Raw genomic sequence first — 25,340 nt, forward strand, 5'->3', positions numbered from 1 at the left:
GTATCGGACCAGTCTGAATTACATTTAGGGAAGTGGACCAATGTCCTTGCGTTTGCTTCCTTAATCGCAGGCCGGAGAATCCTACTTGGCTGGCGATCAGCAGCACCACCCACAGTTGCAGACTCGCTGGCAGACCTGTCTGAATTTCTCCACCTGGAGAAGATCAAGTACACCATCCGAGAGTTGGACGAGGGCTTCCACAATGCGTGGGGGCTATTCATCAACCTATTCCAAGACCTGTTCGAAACCAGTAGTGATTAGGAACAAAGGGGGGAGGGGGGACCAATGAGGGCTGACAAGATCGCACAGAATAGATAGGAAGAAGGGGGTTGGGGGCAAAGAAGGAACCCAGGGAAGTATCAGGAAGAGACATGGGAAAAGAGAGAGGGGGGCAGGTAGAGAGCACCCCCAACAGCAACAATCACAAAATGAAAGAAAGAATATAACAATACAACACTCATGGCGGAAGAAGGGGCCAAGATGGAGCCTGAAAATCAACTGGGGTGGAGGGAGCAAGAAAAGGGGAGGGCCAATGAAAGCGCTACATGTAACTTGTACATAGGAAATGTCTTATTCTGTAAATATGTGTTTTATATGTCCAACTGTTAATATTGGAAAATTCTAATACAATTTTTTTTTGTAAAAATCATATCCCCAGCAAAAAAGAATTATTGGGCATCACGTAGCTGTTATCGTGATACTAAAAAAAGACAAGTTTCAGATCCCAACCCTATCATCTAGGCAGAACACCAAACAATTTTGTTGAAATAGGTGGAATTTACAACTGAATGGATTGAAATGTTTTCAAAAAACAAGAAATGGTTAAAAAGCGGGGAGACAGAGAAACTTTTAAACCGTAGTTTCTAGATTTTTGAAAATCAAATGCATCAATCCAGCGATGTCTTGTATCTTTAATGCAGCTCAGCACATGCCCTTGATTGTCTAAAATGCCAATGGCATCAAATCACAATCTTGACTAGAAAGCTTTTCGAGTTTTTTTCAGTGAATCACCCATGTCTGCCACAGGACAGTTTACCATCTACTGTGGTGGGATTCAAGCATTGGACCCCAGAGCATTACTCTAGGTTCATGGTTTGCCACTCCAGTGACCTATATCACTAGGCCACAGGAGGAGTTGACAAAAGCAGTGCAAATTAGCAGAAGGAAGCCAGCATGTGGCTGTGTGCTGAAACCTGGGACTGTACCAGGGACCTTTAGATCTTCAGTCTAAAGCTCTCCCAACTGAGCCATTTCGCAGTTGACCTTACTTATACAAAGGGAGGAACTAAGGAATTGCAGACAGTTGCCAATGTAGTCCTTTTTTCCTCAGCAATAGTAATTAGCTTTTAACTATTATCACAAATGCCTGTTTAGATACTTTCCTCACAGTAATTGAGCAATGACCTTAAAATGGACAAATCTAATTGAACACAGGTTCACTTTTACAACTAAAATACATAACTATGCTGAGGGTTGTATATTGTCTCTGCGAAATGCCATGGGAAATAATCTAATATTAAAAACCCTTACATTGAATTGCATTTCTGTCAAGTAACTTACTGCTCAGGCAATTCATGCCAATGGCATGCTATACAGTTTCGCTTTCAGAATGCAAATCACAGGCTTTAAAAAAAATGAAACTATGTCTCTGTGACTGAATAACTTTCATATAACTGAGATGTGAGCACATTATGTTGTACACAGTAGTGTATTTAAACCATGAGACTCTAATGTTTATTCACCAGAGATTATTAGTGTTTTTAGTGTAATTTTACTTTTCCCATTCCGGTAATTATCTTTATTGAGGTTGCAGCTTTTGTACTGTATGACACCTTGCAAATTAAATTTGGCCCTGTCAAATTGTGGAATTGTAATTTGTTTCTCTGGAGATAAGTGGGCTTGCAGGAGACGAACATGAAAGCTACCAGATTGTCACAATACCCAACTGGTGCACAAATGCCTTTGAAGAGAGGGAACCTACAAGCCCCTACTTTAGCTGGTCTACGTTGGAATCCATTCTCAAAATTACATGATTGACCTTTTATGTTCTCTGTAAATGGAATAGATTCTAAAACTGTTGTTGCCCAGATCACAAGAACCAAAAATGTATTTCTTCTAAAGCGATGATATGTCAGCAAAAAAGCACCAAAATAAATTGGGAAGAAGGCTTGATCAGTTTTTAAAAACAAAATATATATGCTTACTGCTGTTTTCATGACCATTTCAATTTTATTTAAAATCAAGTACTGTTGGTGCTTCAGTCAAAACATCATGCCCAGTCCATAAATACTTTTTACATGGAAAATTGATTACTCTGGTTGTGCAGTTCTATAAGTTAGGAGACTGGCCCATGTTACATTTCAAGGTTTGTTTTATTCTTGTACTTTCAGTCTATGGTTTGCTGGCCAGGCAGTTCACACCTGTACTCTATTAACTCGAGAATGTAATCTGAGGAAGGAGTATTTCAGGCACCATGATGTCACCACACAAGCCAGTGAAATATTTAGTGCCTGGTAAATCAGCAAGTTGTGTCATTTTGATATAACCACATGTTTGATCAGCTGGCAGAAAACTGATATTACTAAATGATTCAATTTCTGTAGTAGTTTGGGCATAGTCTAAAAGATGAAGTGTATACCGATCCCTCTTATTCATCATCTACATGCTGCTCTTTGGTAACATTATCCAGAAACAATAGGGTCAGACTCCAGGTGTACATTGACCATACCTTTGACAACCTTTCCACTTCTTCCATGCTGTCAGACTGCTTGTCTGACATATAGTCCTGGATGAACAATCATTTCCTCCAGGTGAAAATTGGAAAGACAAGTTATTGTCCTCAGTTCCCATCACAAGATGTGCCTTGCCTACAAATCACTGCCTCTTAATGGCCACTGACACATATTAAACCCGATTGTTCATAATCTGAGTGTTAGTTTACCCTGTACTGAATTTATAACTCCAAATACTCCCTATCATAAACATCATCTACATCCACCTCTGTTACATTACCTATCTCTGCCTCTGCTTGCATTGAAAACTCATTCATCTCTCAGTTTGAATAGTCCAGTGCCTTTACGGCTGGTCCCCGTTCTCCACTATCAAGAAACTTGATTCATCCAAAACTCTCTTCTGCATATCCTGTCCCATTTTGAGGTCCATTTGCCCATTACTCCTATATTCACTATGGTTATTTGATAGTCTTCCAGAGATTTGAAAATAACATTGCTTGTTTTAAATTTCTTAATAGTCTTGCCTCTCCTTATTTCAGTAAAATTCTCCAGTCAAAAAACTTGCTTTCCTCCGACATTTATCTCTTATAATAATAATAATCGCTTATTATCACAAGTAGGCTTCAATGAGGTTACTGTGAAAAGCCGCTAGCCACCACATTCCGGCGCCTGTTCAGGAGCCTTCGGCTCACCATTGACACCTGAGTCTTCATAGTAATCTTAAACTACTATTGTAGTAGCTTAAACATTTAAGCTACTACACTCTGGAATTTCCTCCCTGAACCTCTTCATTTCCTCACTTCCTATAAGAACCTTGATAAAACACACCTCTTTGACCAAGTTTTCAATCACCTCTCTTAATGTCAATTTAATGGTCTTGCTATTAATTTTTCTCAATGCACATCTGTGAAGTGCCAAGGAATGTCTTAACACGTTAAAGATACACATTGTTGTTGTTTCATCTTGAATTCGTTTCTTGGAAGATAAGTGGGCTTGCAGGAGACGAACATGAGAAAATGATAAACAACACAAAAGTAAATGCAATTCAAACAAGCTTTAGTTAATTACAATTGAAACCTAACCTCTATTTATCTTACAAGGTCAGAGCTAGCGGTGTAAAACTTAACAATGAATGACCCATCTCTGGGCTGTAATGGAGCCAAAAGGTCTACACAAGGCTTGTCCAACTTTCTTATGCAAGTGTTCACTTTTTTTTTCTCACTCAAGGGGCCAATGAGCAAATTTCAGAAAGATAATGTTTGGCACATTAAACATGAATTTCACTAAAATGTTGAGGTATAAAGAAAGACAGTTTGCTGAGCAAAAATAAAGCAATGTCAAAACAATAAATTGATCATCTAAAATTAAAAGTAATTCATAAAGATGACCATTAGTGCGTGAGAGGATCAAATTGTGTTTTTCCAACTCGCCCCCAGTCTCAGGGTACTTATTCATTCACTCTCACCCACAGCAACTGTGCTTGTTGGGGTGAGTGTGAACACTGAGACTAGGAGTGAGCGGGATTCTCGCTCATGGACACATACTCTCTCACACACATACTCTCTCATGGACACATACTCTCTCATACACATACTCTCTCATGGACACATACTCTCTCATACACATACTCTCTCATGGACACATACTCTCTCACGCTCACATACTCTCTCACGCTCACATACTCTCTCACGCTCACATACTCTCTCACGCTCACATATTCTCTCACGCTGACACACTCTCACGCTCACATACTCTCTCACGCTCACTCTCTCACGCTCATATACTCTCTCACGGACACATACTCTCACGGGCACATACTCTCTCACGGGCACATACTCTCTCACGGGCACATACTCTCTCACGGGCACATACTCTCTCACGGACACATACTCTCTCACGGACATATACTCTCTCACGGACACACTCACGCTCACATACTCTCTCACGCACACATACTCTCTCACACACATACTCTGTCTTACGTGCACAAAAACACATGCACTGTCTTGCACACACACTCACACATGCGCTCTCTCTCACATGCGCGCTCTCTCTCTCACACGCGCGCTCTCTCTCATGCGCGCTCTGTCACACGTGCGCTCTCATTCTCCCCACCAGCAGCCAGTCTCTTCTGCCTCCGCCAGCAGCCAGTCTTTTCTGCCCCCACATGGCAGCTCCTCTGTCCCCAACCTGCAGCCACTCCCTGAAAATCTCCATCCCTCCCTAGCCTACTCACCGTTGCTGTTGTGCCATATTTTCAGGCCTTCAGTAAGCTGCTCATCCAATCACCAACTGGTACTTTCCCACATTTGTGGCTGACTAACTCACTGGTGATCCTAGCGACATCCAAATGCGGGAGAAAAATGGCCTGTTATTGATGGAAAAGTTCCTTGAAGTATCTTCAAATTCACTTCCCGACATTTTGAGCACTGGGCCCACGGGCTGGATAGAGAGGTCTGGTGGGACAGATAGTGGCCCGTGGGGCACATGTTGGACAAGACAGGTCTAGACTTTTAAAAAAAACTTCAAATCATATATGTGTAGTTAAGTCATAAAACTCAATTAGAAATATAAATTACTCTGTGGGTTACATAATGAAAGAGTTGTGTTGAAGGTAAACCAGTTGATTTACATTTCTGTTTGAGCCCATCCCAAAGAATGCCATCTTGTCATGGATGCAGGGCTAGGAGGTCCCTTTGTTCAATTTATCTGTGTGCGTTTGCTGACAGTAGCAAGCAGTTAAGTTTGGGACCTGCCTGAGACAGTTTTAAATTTGGTAAACTAACTGACTGGGGAGCGCCAATGGAAATTAATGTTGATTAGGCCTGCACTTAAGCAGAAGAAAATGTTATTTTATCACTCACCACATGGAATGCGGGTTGGGGCTTGAGCTCAGTTTGGGATTTGTGAGGGGGAAAGAAGCTGGAAGACGTGCCTGGTTTGAAGCTAGAGGAATAAATCTAGAGCCTTGTGGAAGAAAGCGGTCTGTAGTCAGTCAGCTTGCAACAGGCAGGTAGAAAGCAAGGAACTGGGAATCAGTTGTTGGATCAGCAGCAGTAGAGCTTAGAGGGCCATTAGGAACCAAGGAGTGTTACTGATGTTGAAAGCCTTCAGTTAAAAGGCAGTGAAGCCTTTGCATTGAATTGTCCACCATCATGAGGTATTTTCAGAAAATTGGAGGATCACGAGAATTCCCGTGAAATTTGTACCTCAGTGATTAGCTGAAACACTGAGGAAAATTAATGTAAATTCCACATCACTGTGGCACACTTTTTGGGTTGGTTCTGTCCGTTATTTGCTGGGTATATATATTTCTTCTTTAAACGTTAACAGTCCCTAACAGGATTGTAACAGTGTGGAATGTGCTGCCTGAAAGGGTGATGCAAGCAGATTCAGTAGTAAATTTCAAGAAGAAAATTATTAAATACTTGAATGGGAAAATGTTCTGGGATATGGTTAAAGAAAATGGGGGCGGAACTAATTGGAAAATCTCTTTCAAAGAACTGGCACAGGCAAATGAGCTGAAATTCTTCCTGTATGTACCATTTGATGATTATTGAAGGGTTAAGATTGATGCCATTTGTTAGCGACTACAGAATTAGATGATAGAGCAGATGAATACAGATGGATATGGTGCAAGAGTAAGACGTAAGGGGCGGAATTCTCCCCTACCCAACGGGGCGGAGGGGTCCCGTTGCCGAGGAGTGGCGTGAACCACATGGCGTTGGGCTGCACCAAAGGTGCGGAATCCTCTGCACTTTCAGGGGCTTGGCCGGCCCTGGAGTGGTTTGCACCGCACTGGCCGGTGGGGAAGGGGCTTGGCGCCACGCCAAGCGGCGTCAAAGGGCCTCCGCCAGCCGGCGCAAGTTGGTGCATGCGCGGGAGCGCCAGCGTGTGCTAGCGTCATCCCAGCACATGCGCAGGGGTGGGGTTCATCTCCGCGTCGGCCATCGTGGAGGACCATAGCGGCCAACGCGGAACATTAGAGTGCCTCCACGGCACAGGCCCGCCCGCGGATCAGTGGGTCCCGATCGTGGGCCAGGCCACCGTGGGGACACCAGCCGGGGCCAGATTCCTCCCCCCCCCCCAAAGGACCCCCGAGGCCACTCGCGCAGCCAGGTTCCGCCGGCAAATTCCTGGTGTAACGTACGCTGGCGGGGCCCGCCGCAAACTGGCGGCCACTCGGCCCATCGCGGGCCGGAGAATCGCCGGTGGGGGGGGGGGGGGGGGGCGCTGCCAGCGGCCACCGACTGGCGCGGCGCGATTCCCGCCCCCGGCAAATCCCCAGCGCTGGAGAATTCGGCGGGGGCGGGATACCTGAGGCATTGGGACCAGTCCTGCGGGAGTTAGAACTGATACAAGTCATACTGCACTCGATAGCCTGGGACCAATATCTCCCAGAGATTTTGCTCATCCTGTTGGAGAAGGGTTAAACAAGCTTGGTGGGGGACAGGAACCTGGGCATAGCTTCAGAAGGGAGAAAAGGTTGGAAATGGAAGGTCGAAAATTCATCGATATTTTTGGAAGGCAAAAGAAACAACGCTAGAAAATAGATAACAAGGGAGTTTAACGGTGTTAAATGATATGTGCTTCAATGTAAATACTGAGGGGAAACAGATTAGCTGAAAGCACAGAAGAGCTAACATTTGAGGCAAGATGGATTGAACTGAAGAAGTATAAAGGAATAGTCACTCCTGGGAGTATATAATCAACCCCCAATCAAGGTAGATAGAAGAACAAATATGCAGGCAAATGTTTGACGAGTGCAAAACCTTTGGAGCGGTGAGGGTGGGGAATTCAATAACCCTCATATTAACTTGGATAGAATGAGTATGAAAGGCTGAGTGAGAGCAGAATCCCTAAAATGCATTCAGGAAACCCTTTTTAGCCAGTATGTAGTACGTCTAACAAGAAGGATGGGTGCTTCTGAATTCAGTTTTCAGCAGAGGGGTATCAGCTGAGGACCATTTTGTTGGAATTGATCAGAATTTGGTTAAATCTAGGGTATTTATAGGAGGGGAAAAATATAGACCAGGAATAACAGTTCTCACTTGGGGACATATAAAGTTGTATAAAATTATGACGGGTTTAGATAGAATGGATAGGAAGGCTTTCTTGGTTGAGGGATCCATTACCGGGGGCATCAATTTAGGGTAAGAGATTTAGAGATAATTTGAGGAAGTTGGAGATCAGGCACTCACTGCTTGAAAGGTTGGTCATGCGGAAACCTTCATAAGATTTAAAAACTGCTTGGATATGCACTTGAAGTGCTGTAACCTATAAGACTATGGACCAAAAACTACAAAGTATGATTAGACTGGATGGTAACAGGGTCACAATGGGTCAAGTTAGCTCCTTCCATGCTGTAAATTTAAAGATTGATTCTGTGACTCTGCAGTGCTTGTGAAAAAAAGACCATGGCTGGTGCTACTTGATCACTTGGATTCTTGCTTTGTTCGCCATTTGCTTTATCTTGGATTGATTTTCAAAGCATTTTCACAGGTAAAGTGAAAAAAAATTGTAAATAAAATATTGGTGACTCTGGAAATGATCAGTGCGCCCAGCTAGTATTCAATGCTTGTGATGCAGGACCACTACTCCCCCACTGTTAACTCAGATAAATTACTCGTATTGTGCTACTTATTATTCTGAACTCAATCCAGGTAAAATGTAACTCTGGCTACAATGTTAAATTTTTCCAATTCCTGACTGAATTCTTAGCAGACATCTTTTTAGAGCATGTAAAGGACGAAGTGTAAAAAGAGCCTGGATGATTGGAAACACCTTTCAGAAGTGTACTTTCTCAAACAAATCCTGCAGATACTCCTGGCAGCCCTGTGAACTAATGCCAGCAGGGCTAGTCATTGTCCCATAAAAACATGACTTATTTTAGTGGGTATTAAGGTGACATTGATAAGCCATTGTCAAGATACTCTATTTCATAGGTGTATAAACAGAAGATACATCATTGTCAACTTATCGTTCATATGTAACCACTGAAATTGATAGTACTCAAGACATACATTCCAAATCCTACAAAATGTTTTGGAATGCTTGCATGGTAAAACTGCCCATGTTCTGCAATTTGACATTAATTGAAAATGGTACGATTTGCAGGAGGAGACACCATGTTACGTAGACATTATTTAAACAAAAACAGCCAATTGAACTAATGCTTCGACATCTAAAGCTACCGAGGTGAAATTTCAGCACTCTTATGCTTCTATGACAGTCTACAAAACTGGCTGAAATTTGAGCTATAATTTGATTTAACATTCAAAATCCTGGCTCTAAACCAAGGAGTAAAATATCGAACTTGATGTGGGCTGAGAAAACTCATTTTAGTGCTCGAGCAGGAGGAAGGTTTATTATTCCGTTAACCAAGATTGTTCTGTCTGGCAATGTTTATCACTTTGAGAAATGTGATATGTAAAATCTGCAACATCAGACAATATGGAGTTATTTTTACTGACGCAAGGATGTTGAACATTAAAAAAGGCTAGGCAAAAAAAAAGCTTCCTTGGACTGTTTTTGTAAGTCAAATACTGATACCTGTGAATCTTGCAAGTTGTCTAAAAGTGGAAAGTAATAGACTTTTGTCTAATTTAAACTGCTTCATATTCAATCAAATAACCCATTTCAGAAAACACCAGATAAACTAAATGTAATCTCTCATTCTCTCGAGTTTTTTTAAGTCGGAAAGCTACTCTAAAGGAATTTTCTGATGAGCAAGAATATAGTCCAAACTAACTACTATTATCAGCCAAGTGGTAGGATTGCATTATTGTTTCATGTTACACTTCACTTCATGTACAATGAAAGAAACCTCAAACTGGAGAAACAAAATAAGTTTAATTTTAAGTTCAAAAAGAAAGCTCACTTAATTTTCATGCATTATACAAACCTGATTCTTTTCCTGTGTACGTGCTGCAGTAAAGCTCCAGAATCGGATAAAATATTTCCAAGTATATGCACTTCTGTTTGTAATAATGTCACGTGGATATCTGAAGCAATAAATAGATTCATGAATGTCCCATGTTGTTAAAGATCCATAAGCATTGTTTTCTCACAAAGTCGTCTTCATATAGTAACTTTCAGTAGTAAGTCTGAAGGAATATAACAGAGCTGCTCTGTGCCAGACTTGAAACTCCAGGTTCTGCTTTCAGTTAACAAAAGATCATGCGACTCTTTACTGTTGCTGATGCCACTGTCTGTGCTGTTTTTACTGCTTCAGGGCCAGACTGTTGGATAATGGGTGTGCAGTTGGTATACACAGGATCTTAACATAAGGCAGACTGGCAGTCTCCTTAAAAACACAAGCCTGAAGTTTGTGGGATCAGCCCATATATGATGTCATGGCAGTTAGAGCTAATCAAGCAAGACGTTTCCTTACTCCTCCTAGGATATAATCTTAGGTTCCTGATGAAACTAGATGGACTAGGAATAAAGTTCTGTAATGTTTGGACACTTGCAGTGGATGTGAACCAAAGGGATGTGCCAGTGCTTAAACCATATATTTGCTCCCACAAGATTAAAATTTACTTCATCCTCTTAAAAGTAACTCGAATATGGGAAAATCAGAACACATGGTTCACTATGATCATAATAATGTTTCTTCGTATCACAAGTAGACACTGCAATGAAGTTACTGTGAAAATCTTCTAGTGGTCACACCACAGAGCCTGTTCAGGTACACTGAGGGAGAATTCAGAATGTCTAATTCACCTAACAAGCACGTTTTTCGGGACTTGTGGGAGGAAACCGGAGCACCCGGAGAAAACCCACAAAGACATGGGGAGAACGTGCAGACCACACAGACAGTGACTCAAGCCAGGAATGGGACCCGGGTCCCTTGCGCTGTGAAGCAACAGTGCTAAACACTGTGCTACCATGCCGCCCATCTATATAATGCCTTTCGAAAGGTACTTAATGCTTTGTAATTCTGGCTCAGAATATGAATTGCTCACGTGAACTGACCAGAGCACCAGTAAAGTAGCTTCAAGGCCAAAGCTCTTGTGTGATCATCTATGATGTACCCTGATTATTTCTGGTAATCGGTTGTGGACTTTGTTCATAAAGTTGCAGATTTTTGTTTTATCTTCTGTTTAAGCATCAGTAGGCATTGACTGTGTTGTGCGTATTGATCTCTGCAATACTCCCAAAATATTTGTGCAAAAGAGATGCAAAATAAACTTCTGAAGCATTGTTGTGTGCTTTAAAAGCAGCTAATGCCCTCAGTGTCTAACTCACATTTACGTCTTACTACTGAATGTTATGTTTTGCAATCTTCACTATACGCAACCATGTACCATGCCCATCCAACCCACATCCACAAAATCTTTGAGCCTGAATTCCCCTCTTCTGGGTGGGATTCAATCAGTGCAGATCTTAGACCTGTCTCACTGACCCTGACCCAATCAATTTCCCTGGGTTAGGTATCATTTGCAACATACATTGGCCATCTACCAGGACTCCCAATGCCAAGAGAAACTCCGAATGTGTGAAGACAAGAATCCTGACAAACACAGCAACAGGGGCACTGCACCTAAGAGACCCAACAGCCCAGTAAAGCGGCACAAAAACCCCAACAATTGTACCAGAACTCTCACCATAGGCCTTGGTCGAGATTTAAACCTTCAGTGAGCTGAGAGCTGGGTGTACACTGGAAGAAGCTGAGACCTCGGTCCTTCACCCTCAAGTGGGTCTCTTGCAACAGCACCATGTCGGCTTTCAAGCTCTTCAAATGCAAGAAGACTCTTGCACACTTCACCGGACTGCCAACCTTCGCACATTCCAAGTTACCGCCCAGACCAGGGGTCTCTAACCTCCCCCCCCACCCCCGCCCCGTTCCCTCCCCAGCCTATCCTATCAGTCATAGTTGCTTCTCCTGGCCCCGCCCAACAGGTGGGATCCAGCCCTACTCACTGTTAGCCACCTACTCACCCCCCAACCCCCCTCTTCCCAGACATCACCCGGCCCCTTTCTCTCAGAACCACCTCTCCTAGAATCGTCCCCATTCCCCCATCATTAACACCTCCCAGGCCCATCAAAACTCTTTTATGTCCGCTTCCAGCAGCACAGACTTTGGGCGCACCTCGAGGGCAAAATTCAGGTCCTAATTTCAAATAGACCTATTTTTTAAAAAATGCTGTTGATATCCAACAAAATGGGCTTTCCAAGCCAGCCACAAACTCAGTTGTGAATTAAGTCAGTCTAGCTTCCCAAAGAGGTGACAGAAGTTTGAGATATGTGTGGTGATATGCCTGTAGATGGTCATGTATATAATTGGTGATGCGACCTCCAACCAGCAGGTGGCGGTACAGATCCACCATGCGGTCTCAAGACAGTGGTCATGTGATATAAGTCAGGGCAGATTCGGTGACCTGGAGAAGATTGTAAGACGTACATGAGGACAGCTGTAGGGTTAGTTTCAGGGGAGTAGAAAGAAACTCCATGATAACTTGCTCTGTATCTGATCGTTACCTTACCACGTGTGCGTTAACAAAATTCTTGGTTTGGACAAGTCACTAGAAGTTCTGTGGATTCCTTGCTAGACAACGAACACTGAACACAACAATAAGCACATGAAATGGCAAGCGGTAAGCAGGACAGGATTCAAAATGCAGGTCATCCTGAAATATGGACCAAAATCAAAACTGCCTAACTAAACCTTACCATGTCTAAAGGAATAAATCCACACTTAGCCCAGTAAAACTAGCAACAAATGAACTTGAGTGCATAATCCTGGTTGGAAGATAGAAATCTTGATTGCCTTAAGCTCATTTAGGCCCAAAATGGATAGGGATTCAAGCCTTTGACATCTAAAGTGTTTTTTTTTAATACTTTTATTAAAGGCATTTTCACAACCTAGGAGAAATGGCAACAATATCAACGCACATCATGCAATATGCATAACCACACTGCCCCACACTCCTCCGTCCAGCCCATGTTCCCTTTTCTTTTCTCGAAACAAATCCCAAAGAAAAGAAAAGTTTACCACTTCTTAAAGAAGCCGATGAACAGCCTCCATCTCAACAATAACCCTGATAGCGAACTTTATTTTCTCACGGTGCAGAAACTCTGCCAGATAACTCACCCAAACCTCTGCCCTAGGCAGCTCCCAGTCCCGAGCAATATGTGCCTCCGGGCTAACACCAGCCTCTCTCACCACCTGCACTCCCGGATCTTCCGAAACTACAAATATTCCCACCCATGGACTCAGAACCACCTTCACACCCAGAATCTTTGACATTGTGTCTGCAAACACTTTCCAAAACACCTCTAGCCTTGGACATGCCCAGAACATATGGACATGGTTCGCCAGCCCCCCTGCACACTGCCCGCACCCATCCTCCATCCCTGCAAAGAACCAGCTCATCCTGGACACCGTCATGTGTGCCCAATACACCACTTTGAGCTGGATGCAACTCAGTCTCACACACGATAAGGATGAATTCACCCTCCACAAGGCGCACTCCATACACCATAAGACATAAGAGCAGAATTGGGCCATTCAGCCTATCGTATCTACTCCGCCATTCAATCAAGGCTGATATATTTCTCATCCCCATTCTCTTGCCTTCTCCTCATAACTCTGATCCGCTTATTAATCAATAGCCTATCTATTTATGTCTTAAAGGCACTCAGTGATTTGGCCTCCACCAGCCTCAAATCCTACTCTTCCCCCCCCCCCCCCCCCCCCCCCCCCCCCATTGCCACCCCCTCAGCTCCTCCCACCTGCACCTTATTTATTCCACCAAAGCTCTCTCTCTCTCTCTCTCTCTCTCTCTCTCTCTCTCTCTATTAACTCCCCATAATTGTCCAACACCCTGCTCTCTCCTATCTCCTCCTCAGACAGAATCTTATCTTGTAACCCTGGGGGCGGCAGCTTCGGGAATGAGGCCAGCTCCTTTCTCATAAAGTGCCTAACTTACAGGTACCGGAACTCATTCCCCTTTGGTAATTGATACATCGCCTCCAATTTCTCCTATCCGCAAACCTCCCCAAATAAACAGGCCCCTAAAATAGTCTAGCCGCACCCTATTTCCTAAAATTAGAATCCAACCCAACCATGTCAAACCTGTGGCTGCCACAAATCATGCTCAAAGGGATGTGCCCTCCATTTTGAAGTGCTGCTGACATTGGTTCCACACCCTCAACGCTGACACCACCATAGGGCTCGTGGAGTATCTAGCCGGCGAGAACGGTAAAGGCGCTTGCAATAATGCCCTCAAATTGGTTCCCTATACAAGAACTCCTCCATCTCTCTCCACAACGACCTTGGGCGCGATTCTCCGCTCCCCAGGCCGGGTGGGAGAATCGCGGGAGGGCCGCTCTGGCACCCCCGCGATTCTCCCACCCCCCCCCCCCCCCCCCAAAATAACGCGACACGCCGGTCGCTGTTTTTCACGGCGATCGGCGATTCTTCGGCCCGAATGGGCCGAGCGGCCTGACGATCCCGACCTGTTCACGCCGCCGGCAACCACACCTGGTCGCCGCTGGCGTGAACAGCGCGCGACAGGTAAGTGTGGGGCCTGTGGGGGGCGGAGAGAAGAACGAGCACCACGGGCGTGCTCGTGAGGGGACTGGTCCGCGATCGGTGCCCACCGATCGTCGGGCTGGCGTCTCTAAGAGACGCACTCTTTCCCCTCCGCCGCCCCGCAAGATCAAGCCGCCACGTCTTGCGGGGCAGCAGAGGGGAAGACGGCAACCGCGCATGCACGGGTTGGCACCAGCCAACCTGCGCATGCGCGGCTGACGTCACTTAGGCGCCGCCGGCCGCGTCATTCTCGTCGCGCCGCCTTGACACGTCAAGGCCCGGCGGCTGAGTTTCTCCCAACGCCGCTCCTAGCCCCACGGGGGGGGGGGGGGGGGGAGAATAGGGGGCAAGGAGCGGCCTCCGACGTGTGTTTCACGCCAACAAGGCCGTTGCGGAGAATTTCGCCCCTTATCTCCACCACCCACGTCCTAATCTTTGCGCTGTTTGCTGCCCAATAATAATTCTGCAGGTTTGCCAATTCCAGCCCCCCTCTCTGCCTGTCCCACTCTAAGAACACCTCCTAGTCTGGAAAATCTTGCCCACCCATATAAACTCTGAGATCATTTTATTGACCCTCCTAAAAAAGTACTTGGGCACAAAAATCGGAAGGTTCCGGAAGACAAACAATAACTTCGGCATCACTGTCATCTTTACCATCTGGATCCTCTCAGCTAATGACAACAGCAAAACATTCCACCTCCTCAATTCCCTCAAGTTCAACTTATGTAGCTGCGCCCCTATCAGCTGAAATAGCAGCTTCCCCAGACATCTCCCTAGCCCCTGGGTAATTACATTCCACTCTCCATGGACGGGATTCTCCCATTCGGCGGCAGAGTGTCCACGCCATCGGAAACGCCATCGCGTTTCACAACGCCGTGAATGGGCTGCTGGGAGTACGGATTCTGGCCTCTACAGGGGGCCAGCACGGCGCTGGAGCGGTTCACGCCCCTCCAGCCTCTTATCCCAGCACAAACTGGGCACCGCGGGATCCTTGCATGCACAGTGGATCCGGCGCCAACCCGCGCATGCCGGCCCCAGCGCAACATGACGCAGGAATTCAGGGGGCGGCGCGGGAGAAAATAGGCCCGGGGAGCGAGAGGCCGGCCCACCAATTGGTGGGCCCCAATCACGGGCCAGGCCCTAATGGAGGCCCCCCCCCCCCGGGTCAGAGCCCCCCACCCCACAGAGACTGCCCCCCGACCCTGCGCGCAGAGTTCCCGCCAGCTGCGACCAGGTGTGGACAGCGCCGGCGGCATTCTGCCTTTTTAGAGCGGCCGTCCAGGCTGGAGGATCGGCAGTCCGGCCGCGTTCGGCGGCCCCCGACAGGCGGCGCGCCCATGGCGCCGATTCTCTGCGTAGCGGAGAATCGCGTCGCGGAAGCGTGGCCCGGTAGCGGGGCTTCTCCAGCCCGGCCCCGGGCTGGGAGAATCCCCCCCCCCCCCCCCCCCCCAATGTCTCAGCTGTGATCAGAAACTCAGACTCTCCAATTTGACAGTTGCTCGTGCATTAACCAGCATTCACCCAAGCTGCTCATGCTTCTAAAAATAATTGAAGACCGTGGAAATATCTGTTCCAGTGGTATCAATCATTGTATTGTATTGAAAGACTTACTTCAAAGGATTTTACCCAATTTGAATATAATTTCTTGAGTAAGGCAACAGATTATTTCATTGTTTTTTTTAACCACTGTTTCATGATTTTAGAAGAATTGTGTCAAGTTACTGCAACAGTAAAATGGAGTTTCAGGGCTGTCAACTGATAGATGTGGCTATATATTACTGTATTGGTTCAATTTGCACAACATGGTTCAAGCTCCTCATGTATTTTGATTGGCCTCATGTAAGAAATGCAGGAGACCAGTAATAAGGTTAACCATTCATGTAAGCACAGGAGCTTAATACGATAATTTTTTTGTATAGATAGTAATCAAATTTTTAAGAATTAGCAGTGATTCCGGTACTATTCATCTCTTTAATCTAGCATTGTTGTATTCTGGAAGAATTACTTTTTGGGGGGAAATTATTTCAGGAAATTTGCAGATGTCAATGTGCGTCTGTAGCTTTACCAAATGATTTGAATTGAATCCCAGCAAAGCACAATGACAAAAGAGTCTATACTCAATGATATGTTTTTAATTTTGTCTGCATTCCTAACTTTGAATCAAACTGTGAAGGTCGAAGTGAAATCTCCTTTGAAAGAAAATGTGATAATTTAAAACAATAAACTTGGCTCCTCCATTTCATTCACTTCCAAAAAAAACTCTTGATTTATCTATCACTATTTGCCCTCAGACAAACATTACAGTATTCACTAGTGACACATTTTTCACAAGTTTTTAGTTTTCTAAGAAGAATATCCTTTTGAATACAAGTGCAGCCAGTTTGTTTCTTAATTTGCAATATACACTGGTCCTACATTACCGATTTTTCTGCTACTTTCATCTATATCCATCTTCCAGAACATACGTGTGTCAGAAAGGGTATCCCGTCATATTCCAAATCATATTGGCCTAAACAGGAGCAGAATGGGTCTCTAACCTGGCCAAAATGGTCCTGGGGTCCTGATTCCTTAAGTACTGCTCCTGAATCCATTTTCACCAGGGGTGAAACGGGGCCAGGTTGCAGTTTGCACATCCATGATTCACAGAGGCAGCTGAACATATGAAACTGCAGGTACCTTCAAACAGATCCAATTCCTGTTCATGGAATGTGCAAAACACAACTCGTGTACTTTGGACATTTGAGCAAGAGGTCTAATTGGTAAGGGCTATTTAGACACTTAAGGGATAGATCCATAGACCCCTTTGGTGAAGTGGGGTACTCTTTGGGAGCGATCAAGTGTCCTTTGGGATTGTTAAAAGTAGGTATGAGTGTGTGAAAAAAGTGGATAAACTCATTGGAACTGTCAAGGCAATTGCAACGTCTTGCAATGTCACTGGCTTTCATTGTAGGATTGGTGCTGCATGACTGATTGTACAGCCTATCATCACAGTTGGGGCTTGTAAGTTCACAGTTTGATTAACAGCTCCAATTTTTTGTTGTGGGGCTATGAAAACCAATGTGTGTTTTCATATCGGATTAAATATTTGAATGAAGTGAAAAACATCAAATGGGTTTTTATCAATTAGTGTTTTTTAACAGTGAAGTTATCAATAGTCACTTCGAAGGTAATTTTGTTTAATCTCTGGATGGCTCCTGAGGTCTTCTCATGGTGAACGCTGGGTGTGAGATAAAAGGATGGTATGCAGGAGGGGATGGACTGACATGGGATAGCAGAAGTTGCTATTAAATTGGCATAAAGGCTATAAGGGGCCATGGGGTGGGTGGGGGCATTAGTTAGCTAATTGGGCCATGGAAGTGGGTGGGGAACATAGGTTGGAGTGGAGGGTGTCAGGTGCCATGGGGCTGGGTGGAGGAAATGAGGTGGCATTAATTGGTATGGCTGGAGTGTGGGGAGTGTATGGATGGTAAGGATGTGGGCTAGACAGCTGCTTTTGGTTTTATTGTATTTTGTACAGCTGGGGCAAAGTCACAGAAAACCGAGTTGGACCTTTCACAACAGCCTCCCTCGGCAGTCCCTTTAGCTGCCTCAAACATCTCTGGCAGCTGTGGACCTGACTCCCATTTGCAGTTGCCCCCTCCCCAGGATTGAAAATCTGACCTTCCAGGACACTTTTTCTTCTGTGTTGGGTTTGTGACGTCAGGAATTTTCCCAAATTTGCGCCCCCCAACTCGGGTACAAATATTTGGCCTGTAATCTCTGTTTATGGCATTTGCATTCATGAGATGTGGATGGTGACTTGAAATATCATTGCTATGTGTTGATAGAGAATTAGTCAGCTGTCCCTTTCAGTTAACTTTTTATTCAAGTTGGAGCAGATACATACTACTAATGGTTATTTACATAGAATTTACAGTGCAGAAGGAGGCCATTCGGCCCATCGAGTCTGCACCGGCTCTTGGAAAAAGCACCCCACCCCCTACCCAAGGTCAACACCTCCACCCTATCCCCATAACCCAGTAACCCCACCCAACACTAAGGGCAATTTTGGACACTAAGGGCAATTTATCATAGCCAATCCACCTAACCTGCACATCTTTGGACTGTGGGAGGAAACCGGAGCACCCGGAGGAAACCTACGCGCACACGGGGAGGATGTGCAGACTCCGCACAGACAGTGACCCAAGCCGGAATCGAACCTGGGACCCTGGCGCTGTGAAGCGATTGTGCTATCCACAATGCTACTGTGCTGTTATGTGATAGGTCAGTTCAAAGACAGATGATCAAACTGCTCAGTGGATTACTCAGTGAAGGTTATTTGTAAAGATCGTAGCTGACAGTCACTTGGTGTTGAGCACTTTTGTGCGGTGTAAGACTCATGCTGGTGCCATCAATTCCCAAAGAGTGAGTTTTAACAGCTGAAAGCAAGCCAAATGTAAATGTCCAGGGTCTCGGACAGAGCAATCATCTGGAGGAATAATTTCCACTTTGGGAACTTGACAGCACTAGTGCATTATAAGAGCATATATAGTTTTATTTAGCTGTAGGAGGCAGAACTAAATGAGTTCTGATTGCTTGTCCTATTTTGTGTTTGTACTTATGTCTATGTGCAGTGGTGTTACGGGGAGGGGGGGGGGGGTTTGTGGTAATATCGTTAAAGAGAGAGTTTTCTGAGGAACATTTGGTTCTTTTGGTTCTGTTTGATGAACAGCTGTCAACTGAGACGTTGAAGGTAGCAACTCTCCCATTTCTACAATTCTGTTCAACAATTCTGCTGAGCTCATCAGCATAGAGGTTAGAAATTTTGTGTGGTTGAAAAAAACATTTATTAGACACATTAGCAGAAATGATTTCAGAAATATTGGGAGCAAGACAAGTAATGTTAACAAGACAAGCTTAATACCTTTGTGCTTTAACGCACGGAGCATTCACAATAAAGTGGATGAACCCGTCGCGGAAATGTACATAAACAGGAATGATATAATCGGGAGTATGGAGGCATGGTTGCAGGCTGACCAGGGATGGAAAGTAAATGTCCAGGTGTATTCAATATTTAGGAAGGGCAGACAAAAAGGAAAAGGAGGTGGAGTTGCATTGCTGGTTAAAGAGGAAATTAACACAATAGTGAGGAAGGATATTAGCTCTGACAATGTGGAATCTGTATGGGTAGAGTTGAGAAGCACAAAGGGGCAAAAAAACATCAGAGTGTCATATATACACACCCAAACTGGGGGAATGGCATCAAACAGGAAATTAGAGACGCATGCAATAAAGAACTTAAGGGTGATTTTAATCTGCATATTGATTGGGCAAATCAAATTAGCCATAATACTGTAAGAAGGAATTCCTGGAGTGTACACGGGATGATTATCTGGACCAATACATTGAGGAAACAACTAGAGAACAGGCCATCCAAGACTGGATACTGTGTAATGAGAAGGGATCATTGGCAATCTAGTTGTGTGAGACCCCTTATGAACGACCATAATATGGTAGAATGTTTTATCAAGATGGAAAGTGAAGTAGTTGATCCTGAGACTATGGTCCTGAATCTTAATAAAGGAAATTCCGATGATGAGCTTTGATCAACTGGGGAGTGTTACTTAAAGGGATAACAGTGGATAGGCAATGGCAAACATTCAAGGAGCAGAAGAGGGAACTGCAACAATGGTTTATTGCTGTCTGGCAAAAACGTAAAATGGGAAAGTTGGCCAATCCATGGCTTACAAGGGAATTTAGAGATGGTATTTGATCCAAGGAAGAAGCATACAAATTGGCCAAGAAAAACAACAGGTCTGAGGATAGGGAGCAGTTTAGAATTCAGCAAAGAAGGACCAATGGATTGATTAAGAGGGGGGAAAAGTTTGCAGGGAACACAAGAACTGACTGTAAAAGTTACTATAGGTACATGAAGATAAAAAGATTGGTGAAGATAAATATAGATCCTTCCAGTCAGAGACGGAGGAATGTATAATAGGCGACAAAGAAATGGCTGAGCAAATAAATACACACTTTGGTTCTGTCTTCACTAATGAGCACACAAATCTGATACCAGAAATGTTGGGGAATACAGGGTTTAGTGAAAGGGAGGAACTCGAGGAGATCAATATTAGTAGAGAAATGGTGTTGGGGAAATTGATGGGATTGAAGGCTGATAACTCCTCTATTTAAAAAGGAAGGTTGAGAGAAAACAGGGAATTATAGACCAGTAAGACTAACGTCGGTAGTGGGTAAAATTCTGGAATCCGTTATCAAAGATTTTATAGCAGAGCACTGAGAAAACAATGGCAGGATTGGACAGAGTCAGCATGGATTTATGGAGGGACATCATGCTTAACCAATCTACTGGAGTTCTTCGAGGATGTAACTAGTAGAGTTGACAAGGGATATGTGGTATATTTGTATTTTCAGAAGGTTTTTGACAAAGTTCCGCATAAGAGATTAGCATGTAAAATTAAAGCACATGGCATTGGGGGTAGTATATTGAGATGGATAGAAAACTGGTTGGCAGACAGGAAACAAAGAATAGGAATTAACAGGTCTTTTTAAAATTGGCAGACTAGTGGGGTATCGCAGGAATCAGTGCTCGGACTTCAGCTGCTCACAAAATATATCAATGATTTAGGTGAGGGAAATAATACCTCCAAATTTGCAAATGACACCAAGTTGGGTAGGAGGGTGAGCTGTGAGAAGGATGCAGAAATTCTTTAGTGTGATTTGAACAAGTTGAATGAGTGGGCAAATGAATGGCAGATGTAGTATAATTTGAATAAATACGAGGTTATCCACTTTGGCAGCAAAACCGAGAAGGCAGACTATTATCTGAATGGCCATAAAGTAGGAGAGAGGAATGTATAACATGCCTTGATGAGGCCAAACCTGGAATATTGTGTGCATTTTTGGTGTCCTTTGGTGTCCTTATCTGAGGAAGGATGGTCTTGCTCTAGAGGGAGTGCTGCAAAGGTTTACCGGACTTTACCGGACAATTCCTGGGATTGTGGGACTGATGTATAAGGAGAGATTGAATCGGTTAGGATTGTATTCAGCCTGTTCAAATCCCGCTGAAGCATCTCTGCATCCTTCTCACGGTTTATCCTCCCACCCAACTTTGTATCATCTGCAAATTTGGAAATACTATATTTAATTCCCTCGTCCAAATCATTAATATATAATGTGAACAGTTGGGGTCCTAGCACAGATCCTTGCAGTACTCCACTAGTCACTGCCTGCCAATCAGAAAAAGACCCATTTATTCCAGCTTTTTGCTTCCTATCTGCCAACCAGTTTTCTATCCATCTCAAGACACTACCTTCAATCCCATGCACCTAACTTTACATAGTAATCTGCAATGAAAGACCTTGTTGAAAGCCTTCTGAAAGTCTAAATAAACCACATCCTGGTCAACCCTACCGGTTACATCTCCAAAGAATTCTAGTAGATTTGTCAAGCCTGATTTCCTTTTCATAAATCCAGGCTGACTTTGTCTGATCATGCCACTGCTTTCTATCCATCTTAAGACACTATCTGCAATCCCATGCGCTTTAACTTTACATAATAATCGGCCGTGTGAGATCTATTCGAAAGCCTTCTGAAAGTCTAAATAAACTTGGGGGGCCTCACGGTAGCATGGTGGTTAGCATCAATGCTTCACAGCTCCAGGGTCCCAGGTTCGATTCCCGGCTGGGTCACTGTCTGTGTGGAGTCTGCACGTCCTCCCTGTGTGTGCGTGGGTTTCCTCCGGGTGCTCCGGTTTCCTCCCACAGTCCAAAGATGTGCGGGTTAGGTGGATTGGCCATGCTAAAATTGCCCGTAGTGTAAGGTTAATGGGGGGATTGTTGGATTACGGGTATACGGGTTACGTGGGTTTAAAGTGGGGTGATCATTGTTCGGCACAACATCGAGGGCCGAAGGGCCTGTTCTGTGCTGTACTGTTCTATGTTCTATGTTCTATGTAACCACCGTGTATAGAACATACAGTACAGAAGGAGGCCGTTCGGCCCATCGAGTCTGCACCGACCTATTTAAGCCCTCACTTCCACCCTATCCCTGTAACCCAATAACTCCTCCTAACCTTTTTTGGTCACTAACGGCAATTAATCATGGCCAAACCACCTAACCCGCACGTCTTTGTACTGTGGAAGGAAACCGGAGCACCCGGAGGAAACCCACACAGACCCGGGGAGAACGTGCAAACTCTGCACAGACAGTGACCCAGCGGGGAATCGAACCTGGGACCCTGGCGCTGTGAAGCCACAGTGCTATCTACTTGTGCTGCCCTGTCTCGCTGGTCAACTCTACTCGGTATGTTTTCAAGCATGTCGAGCATGATTTCCCTTTCATAAATTCATGCTGACTTTGTCTAATTATTCCTTGATAATGGACTCTAGCAACTCTAGTTCAAGAGAATGAGGGGAATCTCATAGATCTCATAGAAACCTATAAAATGCTAACAGGACTAGATAGGGTAGAAGCAGGAAGGATGTTCCCAATAGTGGGGGTATGTCCAGAACCAGCGGCCAGAGTCTGAGGACACAGGGTAGACCATTTAGCACAGAGATGAGGAGAAATATCTTCACCCAGATGGTGATGAGCCTGTGAAATTTGTCAGCACAGGATGGAGTTGAGGCCAAAACATTATGTTTTCAAGAAGCAGTTAGATAAAGAACTTCGAGCGAAGAGGATCAAAGGATATGGGAAAAAGTGGGGTTAGGCTATTGGAATGGATGATCAGCCATGATCATAATGAATGGTGGAGCAGGCTTGAAGGGCCGAATGGCCTCCTCCTCCTACTTTCTATGTTTCTATGATTTAGCATCATGGTCTATATCTATCCCTCATCCACTCTTTAATTGGCTGTCGTATTTACCTGCAAAACGACAGAAAATGTTTTTTAAAAATAATTACTGCCTGTAGAGTGATTTGCGATGTGACATGAAAATCACTAAATAATTGCAAGTTTGATTTTTTTTTGTTAACAGTCTGCTCTCTTTTCTTGCTTGAGGTCAAACAAACTGAAAATTATTTATTCATGTAGGGTCATCGATATTAATTTTCTGCTGGAGCTTCACTTTCAATATACAAGACTTGTAGTTTGTAGTCAAAGCCATTTAGTTTCACGGTGTTTACTTTTCCATCTGTTGAAGACTGATCCAGTCAATTTAGTAAAGCCCATTTTAGTAATGTGGGGAACATTTTGGTCAGCTGCAGGACAACACTATGTTCGCAAGATGTCAAGGCTCTACTCCTGAGTTAAATGCCATTATCTTTTTAGTCTGTTTTTAAAACAGCTGCTACCATCAGACAACAAAAATAAGAATATGCAAACACTTTGATCGCCTCCACTTTAAAATAGATGGAGAAGCAGTGGTGTAGTAGTATTTTCACTGGGCGAATAATCCAGCGATCAGAGGTAATGCTCTGGGGAGGTGGGTTTGAATTCCACCATGGTAGGTGATGAAATTTGAACCAGTAAAAATAAAGCTGGAATTAAAAGTCTAGAGATGACCACAAAACCATTATCAATTGTCGTCAAAACCCTATCTGGTTCACTAATGTCCTTCAGGGAAGGAAATCTGCCCTAAATATGATTCCCGACCCATAATAATGTGGTTGACTCTTAATTGCCTTCTGAAATGGCACTCAGTTCAGGGGTTTAGCTGTCTCTCTCTCTGTCTCTCTCTCTCTGTCTCTCTCTCTCTCTCTCTCTCTCTCTCTCTCTCTCTCCCCCCACCCCCACCACCACCACCACCATGGTTCACCTTTCCACAGGTTTAGCTGTTTCTTTCCCCCCCCCCCCCCCCCCCCCCTCCCTCCCGGTCTATCTGTCCCTTTCATGCTTTGGCTACTTTCCCCTGATTCTTGGCTACTTCCCCCTGATTCTTGGCTACCTGGCTATTCTTCCTCTTGTTCGTTGGCCACAAACAGGTCCCGGAACAGTTGCATGAATGGCTCCCACGTTCTGTGGAAGCCGTCGTCCGACCCTCGGATGGCGAATTTGATTTTCTCCATTTGGAGAGATTCCGAGAGGTCGGACAGCCAGTCTGCAGCTCTGGGCGGTGCTGCTGACCGCCAGCCAAACAGGATTCTACGGCGGGCGATCAGGGAGGCAAAGGCAAGGGCGTCCGCCCTCCTCCCCAGGAATAGATCTGGCTGGTCCGAGACCCCGAAAACTGCCACTTTCGGGCATGGCTCCACCCCTCACCCCCACTACTTTGGACATTGCCTCAAAGAAGGCTGTCCAGTACTCCACAAGTCTGGGGCAAGACCAGAACATGTGGGCGTGGTTGGCCGGGCCTACTTGGCACCGTTCACATCTATCCCCCACCTCCGGGAAGAACCTATTCATATGGGTTCTTGTTAAGTGGGCTCTATGTACCACTTTTAGCTGCGTCAGGCTGAGCCTTGCGCATGTGGAGGTGGAATTGACCCTATGCAGTGCTTCACTCCAGAGACCCCACCCTATCTCAATCCCCAGGTCCTCCTCCCATTTCTTTCTTGCTGCGTCCAGTAAGGTGTCGGCCCTTTCTATCAGTCGGTCATACATGTCACTACAGTTTCCCTTGTCTAGTATGCTTTCTTCCAGTAGTGTCTGTCGTGGCGGTTGTGGGTACGTCCTTGTCTCCTTTTGTAGGAAGTTTTTAAGCTGCAGATACCTTAGCTCGTTCCCCCTGGCTAGCTGGAATTTCTCTGTCAGTTCGTCCAGTGTTGCGATCCTGCCGTCCGTGTATAGGTCCCTGACTGTCAGTGTCCCTCCGTCCTGCCCCCACCTTTTGAAGGTGGCGTCAGTCAGTGCTGGTGTGAACCTATGGTTGTTGCAGATGGGAGCTTCGTCCGACATTTTGGTCAGGCCAAATTGCTGCCGTAGTTGGTTCCAGGATTGGAGGGTGGCTCTCACCACCAGGCTGCTGGAGTGTTTTTTGGGTGGGGATGGGAGTGCTGCCGTGGCGAGGGCCCGGAGGGAGGTCCCCATGCAGGAGGCCTCCTCCGTGCGCACCCACTCGGCTTCTGGCTCCTGGATCCATCCCCTTATTCGCTCGGCTGTCGCCGCCCAGTGGTAGAATTGTAGGTTT

The 25,340-nt window shown here is 45.0% G+C and overlaps 2 protein-coding genes and 1 non-coding gene across 6 annotated transcripts in view; 1 reads left to right on the forward strand and 2 right to left on the reverse strand.

Annotated features, from left to right (window-relative positions):
- The window catches only part of angptl1a (angiopoietin-like 1a), a 93,560-nt gene extending 83,532 nt beyond the window's left edge, over positions 1-10,028 (reverse strand). Inside the window, exon 1 of the mRNA XM_038795108.1 lies at positions 9,637-10,028. The gene's annotated coding sequence lies outside the window, so the exon portion shown is untranslated. The remainder of the gene's footprint in view (positions 1-9,636) is intronic.
- ralgps2 (Ral GEF with PH domain and SH3 binding motif 2) overlaps positions 1-25,340 on the forward strand; it is a 646,420-nt gene that overhangs the window by 464,044 nt on the left and 157,036 nt on the right. The window lies entirely within an intron of this gene.
- trnaf-gaa lies at positions 1,185-1,256 on the reverse strand. Its single transcript has one exon. It is a non-coding gene; the product is annotated as a tRNA-Phe (tRNA).

This window comes from Scyliorhinus canicula, chromosome 4 (genome assembly GCF_902713615.1).
Source record: "Scyliorhinus canicula chromosome 4, sScyCan1.1, whole genome shotgun sequence".
NCBI lineage: Eukaryota > Metazoa > Chordata > Chondrichthyes > Carcharhiniformes > Scyliorhinidae > Scyliorhinus > Scyliorhinus canicula.